The sequence below is a fragment of the Palaemon carinicauda genome, chromosome 7 (assembly GCF_036898095.1).
Source record: "Palaemon carinicauda isolate YSFRI2023 chromosome 7, ASM3689809v2, whole genome shotgun sequence".
NCBI lineage: Eukaryota > Metazoa > Arthropoda > Malacostraca > Decapoda > Palaemonidae > Palaemon > Palaemon carinicauda.
Genome location: NC_090731.1, coordinates 61681471 through 61688970, shown reverse-complemented (window position 1 = coordinate 61688970; position 7500 = coordinate 61681471). Strand labels below are relative to the sequence as shown.

Here is a 7500-nt window from a genome sequence, read left to right as displayed (position 1 = left end):
TTTGTATACTTTCCCACCTCCCCAGTTACCTTATCCATGGTAATCTCCTCCCTCTGAGGTAGCCTAGGCTATATCCTAGACCTCCTTACCTTGAATCGTATTCAAGTGAGGTTAGGCCAGGATTTTCTTTCCCCACTCCTAGCCATAGTACATGAGCTTTGAGTCTGGGACAGAGCCTCAGAGTACCAGTCGTTCTTTCCCCAGCTACCCCATTAGGTGAATGAACTCTCCTTTTGGTCTCTGCTGGTCGGCGAAAGTTGGGGGGCTCTGCCCTTCCCCCTAGTCCACACCTGGTAGGGTTACGACCCTTCCTCCCTGTGGTCTAGCAACTTGTCCTATACCTGCCTTCCTTGGTCTGGGGACTTGTTTCCCTAGCCTAGGGTAGGCAGGACAGGGGATTCTGTTTCTTTATAGTTTAGGACAGTACATTAGTGCTGTACCTTCACTGTACTAACCTACTCTAGGCTGGAGAATGAATTCTTCCTACACCTAGGATAGTGCTGGTACTGAAACAGACCCCCCACCTACTGGAGTGTCGGTGAGGTCTCACGCCTTCCCCTACACTCCCCCTCAGGACCCTTGCCCCTCCCGCCTCTGTCCTTTAGTGTTGGCCTACCAATCACACCTCTGTCCGCCGTCCTACAACTCCACCGTGTGCCGGTGGGTTGTGGGGTAGGCTCGGTCCTTTCGTTGGTTAGTCCGAACTGCTAGGCTTCCCGGATATAGTCGATCTATGGGATAGCATATGACAGATCGGTCTGTCGGCGGAAGACCTCACTATCTTAGAGTGTTCTTCGGTCCTCCCTTGGGCTGCCACCCGCAACTCTAGCCGGCTGCCGGCTGCCGGCTCCGTTGCACCTGGATTGTAACACTCCTTCCGGAAGAAGACAAGATTCGGGTAGTGAGCTACTGCCCTTCCCTCTTTCTTCTTCTATCCTTTCTCTCCGGTCCACTAGCATCACTACCCTGCCGGCAACAGCCATCAGCGTAACCCGGTATCCTCTCTGTCTCATTGATTGACGTCAGTGTTGGAATACCTTTGCCGATTGCTTGCCGACTGCTGGGGGCCGCCGACTTGCCGGCAATCTGCCATCAGCCTGAGGTTTCGCTCTCTCTCTCTGCCACATAGACTGATGACAGGGAGGGGTTCCCCCCTCGATGGAGATTTGCCGGCGCCCGGTGAGCTTCCGGCATGCCGTCACGCTGCCGCCGCCACCTAATCATACTACTTCATTGGACTGTCATCTCTTCCCTGCTGGCCTTGCGCCGGTAGTGTCTATTGTATAGCTATATATGATAGCCAGTACATCTATGGTATAGTACATACCCTAGGCAGAAAACTATGGTGTATAGTTGTGCAGTAAATTCTTCTAGCATACTCTGTGTATCCATGCACAGTCCCTTGCTGGGACCTATCTGAATTGGGAAGAATCATTTCTGCCCTTTTCTTCTATGTTGAATGAACTCAGCTCCCCCTCTCACCATGACTAATTCCCTGGAGGAAGTCTAAGCTATGCTTTATCCAATGTGGATATTCCTTCCCCCTCTTAAGGCTCTTATGGAGCCTGTGGAATCAGTTGTGGTGTGGGGTCACGGCAATTGGCTGGGCGGGATATACAAGTATGTGTCTTTTCTGCTTAATTTCCAGCTTACCTATCCTAAGCTTACACTTGGAAAGGATTCTTATATTGTAAGTTTAAATAACTTTAAGACTAATCTAAGATTACCTTAAGTCAATGTAAAAGATTTCTGTAGACTCATGTGCCTCTTTCTTTTACAGGAGGAGTACATCCGGTGTGAGAGCGCCTTCTGCAGCGTTCGGCGCCCGGACTTCTATGGCCACCTGGCGTGCCGAACCCACGCCAATTGTTCCATTGCCCAAGGGACTCTCCGATATTGGGACCCGCAGGTTTGCACTGTCTGCAAAGACCTGCTCCATGAGGCATTTGAGGACCCCCACCCATCAGCGGAGGCCAGGGACATCGCCAGAGAGAAACTACGCAAATGGGTGCGTGGTTTCCAGAAGAACGCCACGGGGCCCTATCTCCCAAACGAGAAGATGAGAGCTTTGCTCTTTCCAAAGGCATCTGCAAATGCTGTTGTCTCCAAGCCTGAGATCCCCTGCGTCCAGCTGACATCTGAACCGGATGTATTGGACGCACTTCAAGACTTCCATCTTGACGAAGTGGAGCAGATGTCGGAAGTGTCGGACAACACCGAAAGGACCCTGATGGCCGAGGGTCGAGAAGAGGAGGAGCATGCGGAGGCTCCTGACTCCGAGGGCGATGGCGCCCGCCCCCCCCCCCCCCGCCCCTGTTACTTACGTTCATATTTCGGAACCCGGTGATAGTGGACAACCAGGATAGCCTCCAGGCCTTGGTGGTGCTCCTGGACGAAAGGTTTCGTAAGAGAGATGAAGACCTTAAGAGGGAGATCCTCCGTCTGTCAAAACAGACCTCGAGGAAGATCAATGTTAAGGATCTTCCCCCTTGCTCAGTGACCAACCAATGGAGGCATGCAGAACACATGCCAATCACGAGTGGATGAATCTTCGTCAATGATAAGCTAGGCGCCATCCCCCTTGAAGAGGTGGAGTTTTGGCCTAGTTTCGAAGCATACCCGGACTGTTACATCCGTCTCAAGTTTGAGCCAGTTTCCAAGGAGGAAACCGAGCCTGAGGAGGTCATTGTCTTTGACCATGCAAAGGCTCAAGCTCTTCTGGCCGGCTGCCTTAAGAGTAAAGGCTACACCAACTCCAAGGTGCCGGCCCTAAGCAAGAAACACCCGTCCTTTCTTGCCCCTGCCACCATGGTCTTTCCCTTCGCCGAAAAATCCCTGTTGGCCGTGTTGAAGGCGGTGGAGGAAGGGAAACCCTGCCCTACATTGGAGGAATGTAGGCCCCTCTCCCTCGCCCTTCCTCCCGACGACAAGAACTGGAAAGACATCCAATAAGCTTTCTCCGTAGGAAAGTTGGAAGCTGACGTCGCAGGACGGCAGTTCAATGAAAACCTCCCCAAGCTCTCCGAATACCTTCTGCGTCGGGATCTGGACACGAAAGAGAGGCTGGCTGCCTCTCTTTCTCACCAAGTTCAATTGGAGACGATGGCCGGGGACACTCGGACCCCAGGCTTCTACATGGTCTTTGCTAAGACCCATCTTGCCATCCTGACGAAGGACTTTTACAGCTTCATCAGGGCCCTGAAAACCTGTAGAGAATTCCTGTTTGCGGATGCCACCGTCAAATACGAACCCCGGAAACTGATTTCCCTAAATATTTGGGGGAAAGGTCTCTTCCCTAGTGACCTTGTAAAAGAGATCGTTGACAGAGCCGCCACGGAGAACCGGAACCTTCTCCACAAGTGGGGCATGTCAAAGAAGAGGAAATCTTTTCAGGATGAGGGCCCCTAACCTAAGAAGAAATCGAATAAGCCCAGACCCAAGCAGCGGCAGGCTAAACGCCAGTGTCTGGCACCCGCTGCTCCCCAGTTGGTGGCTCAGCCCCAACAGACCTTTCAGTTGTTCCCTCAGCCCGTGGTGGCTCAGTCACCAGTCTTCACACCAGCCTATGAAAGACAGTCAACTACCTTTCGTCCCAAAGGTAGAGGCTCCGGCAAAGACTCCTCTCGACGTCCATCCAGAGGGAGAGGAGGAAGGGGAGCAGGCGGCCGGGGTGGTAAACCCTTGGGAGACCAGAAACAATGAGATGCTTCCAGTGGGAGGAAGACTCCACCTCTTCCAGGATCGTTGGACCTTCGATCCTTGGGCTAACAGCATCATCAAGAATGGACTAGGGTGGAGCTGGGTAACACGACCTCCAACCTTCCACCAATTCTTCCAACACTCCACCCCCGTCCTGGAAGAATATGTCCAAGAACTCTTGAACAAGAAGATGATCAAGAGGGTAAAGTCCACCAGGTTCCAAGGAAGATTATTCTGTGTTCCCAAGAAGGACTCCGACAAACTCAGAGTTATTTTGGACTTGTCCCCTCTCAACAAGTTCATAGTAAACAACAAATTCAAGATGCTAACTCTTCAGCACATAAGAGCCCTACTGCCTCTAAAGGCATACTCAGTCTCAATAGACTTAGCGTACGCCTTCTGGCCTCCTCCTACCTAGGATTCAGACTCCAAAGAAGGCAGTACGCTTTCAAAGCCATGCCCTTCGGACTCAACATAGCCCCAAGGATCTTCATGAAGCATGCAGAAATGATCGTCCAACAGCTACGCTTACAAGGCGTCCAGGTGATGGCTTACCTGGACAATTGGCTGGTATGAGCAGCATCCTCAGAAGAATGCTTGCAAGCTTCCAGAAAGGTGGCCCAGTTCCAGGAACATCTGGGTTTCAAGATCAACAACAAAAAGTCTCGACTTTCTCCAACTCAGAAGTTTCAATGCCTAGGAATCCATTGGAACCTTCAGTCACACCGTCTTTCCATCCCTCTGAAGAAAAGGAAGGAAATAGCGGGATCGGTCAAGAGACTCCTAAAATCCAAACGGATTTCAAGACGACAACAGGAACAGGTGCTCGGCTCCCTCCAGTTCGCTTCAGTGACAGACCCAGTGCTGCGAGCACAAGCTAAAGGATGCATCGGGAGTCTGGAAAAGATGCACATCCATCGCTCGAAGAGATCTTAAGAGACCTCTGCCAACCAGGCTTTGCTCACTTTTTAAAGCCATGGTCAGAGGCAAAGAACCTGAGAAGATCAGTTCCTCTTCAACCACCGCCTCCGTCGGTCGCTATCCACACGGATGCATCGCTAGAAGGATGGGGGAGGGGGGCACTCCCATCAACGACAAGTTCAAGGAACATAGTCTCCCCTATTCAAGACGTTCCACATCAACATCTTGGAGGCCATGGCGGTCCTTCTTACTCTGAAGAGGCTGTCTCCACGTCCCTCAGTCCACTTCCGTCTAACTCTAGACAGCGCCGCTGTAGTCAGTTGTCTCAACCGTCAGGGCTCAAGATCGCCCTACTCAACCAAATGTTGCTGCCCATCTTCCGCTTGGCGGACAAGAAAAGATGGCACCTTTCAGCAGTTTACCTACAAGGATTCCGCAACGCGATGGCAGATGCTCTATCAAGGACAACCCCGATAGAGTCGGAATGGTCCTAGACGCAGACTCATTCTTCTTCATCTCCCTATAAGTCCCGGAACTGCAGATCGACCTCTTCGCGATGAGTGACAACAAGCAACTTCCTCGTTACGTGGCCCCATACGAGGACCCCAGAGCGGAAGCGGTGGACGCCAAGTCCCTGGATTGGAACAGATGGTCCAAGATTTACCTGTTCCCTCCACCCAACCTTCTGCTGAAAGTCCTCACCAAGCTGAGAACCTTCCAAGGAACAGCAGCCCTAGTGGCACCCAAGTGGCCACGGAACAACTGGTTCCCATTAATCCTGGAGTTACAACCCAAGCTAATTTCTCTGCCAGACCCAGTTCTCTCCCAGCAAGTTCAGAAGTCAACTGTCTTCACTTCATCAAGGAAAACCCGAGACCTTCATCTCATGATTTTCTCTCCCTAGCCGTAAAGAAGAGGTTTGGGATCTCGAAGAAATGTTTGGACTTCTTAGAGGAATACAAAACAAAATCTACCAGAAGGCAATACGATTCATCCTGGAAGAAATGGGTGTCTTTTGTCAAGGCTAAAAATCCTATAGAAATCTCTATAGACTTTTGTCTGTCCTTCTTTATTCACCTTCATGGACAGGGCTTGGCAGCCAACACGATTTCCACCTGCAAATCGGCCTTGACAAGACCATTACTTTATGCGTTCCAGATAGATCTGTCCGACGACATCTTTATCAAGCTGCCAAAGGTATGTGCTAGACTCCGACCTGCACCTCCACCGAGACCCATCTCCTGGTCTCTTAACAAGGTGCTCCACTTTGCTTCAAGTCTGGACAATGAGTCTTGCCCTCTGAAAGATTTGACTCCAAAAGTCATTTTCCTTTTTGCTCTCGCCTCGGGAGCCCGAGTCAGTGAAATTGTAGCTTTATTAAGAGAAGAGGGCCAGATACAGTTCGCTGAAACAGGCGAGCTTACCCTCTTTCCTGACGACAATGTTTCTCGCCAAGAACGAGCTTCCCACCAAAAGGTGGGGCCCCTGGAGAATCTGCCCTCTAAAGGAAGATGTCTCTCTATGCCCAGTGGAGAGTCTAAAGGTCTATCTTTGAAGAAATTCAGACTTTGGCCGAGGACAGCTCTTTAAGGGAGAAGCATCGGGGTCAGATGTGTCACTCAAACAACTAAGGGCGAAGATCATCTACTTTATTCGCAGAGCAGATCCTGACAGTACACCCTCAGGTCATGATCCCAGGAAAGTCGCCTCTTCCCTGAATTTTTGTCAGTCGATGGACTTCAAAAGTCTTCGCTCTTTCACGGGCTGGAAATCCTCCAGAGTGTTTTTCAAACACTACGCGAAGCAGGTGCACAAGCTTAAGCGTTATGTGGTAGAAGCAGGTAGTGTGCTAAAACCTGCTGCTTAGTGCTGCGTAGAACAGTGTGTTATTCGGGACTGTAACTCCATTGGTGCCTGTGTTGACCTTAGCGCGAAACAGTGATTTTAAGTGCCACCTTGTAACACTAAGGACTGTTCTTCTACAAAGGTGAAGTCACATAGACAGAAACACGTGTCACATGTTTTTAACATGAAGTGTATATAAGACTTTCTAGAAAAACTTTATTGTTCCTCTGGAACTAATGTGTGTATTGGTAAGTTTTCCTTTTCAGATTCCACACCCACTTCTTCTGATGTCTTAAGTCTGTTACTAAATGCATTCCATTACGATTTTTCCTTATTACATGTTAATTCTTATTTCACTGAATAAAATGGAATTTTGTTAACATGTGCGTCTTATTTCACCCTCACACATGAAATAAAAACACTGTTAGAGAATTTTATTTACCTCATTATTAGAATAATGGTATGAACAATGTTACAATATTGTTCCTTCTTGATGCAAAATCATCTAGACCAAAGTAATTTGTTCCAACACGTTGTACTTACCTTCTTCTATCTGACCCTGCGACCGGCAGGTATCTCCAACACTATGTGAGCTCCTTTATCAAGTAACTTCAAGCTGTTCCTTACGCTCAAATAGGACTTCCCTGCCAGGGGGACAGGAAGCGGTAACATAGTATATGCTTATCTGAAGTGACATGTAACGGAAATGTCACAGGTCTCTGTGGTCAATCAGACCAAAGGAATATTGTTTAGGAGTCGAAGGCACTACAAAAGGGAAAAATCCACGATACATTAATTATCTGGTACACTTCCATCAGGACGACATAGCTTGAGCCCAAAAAACGGATTTTGAGCGAAACGAAAAATTTATTTTTGGGTGAGATGGCCATGTCGCCCTGATGGACCCACCATTGTTCTCTATTCTGGCCTTGTCAGGCTCCTCCTAATCTAATTGTATCATGGAGGCTGGCCTAAACGCCGGAAGGAATGAGGATGGCGCGCAACGGTGAAATCAACCAAGATGGTGGCCAATAT

General features: G+C 49.6%; 1 protein-coding gene across 1 annotated transcript in view; it reads right to left on the bottom strand.

The window, feature by feature from the left end:
* Window positions 1–7500, bottom strand: part of LOC137643590 (peroxidasin-like) — a 107496-nt gene that overhangs the window by 78200 nt on the left and 21796 nt on the right. The gene's annotated exons all lie outside the window — the stretch shown is intronic.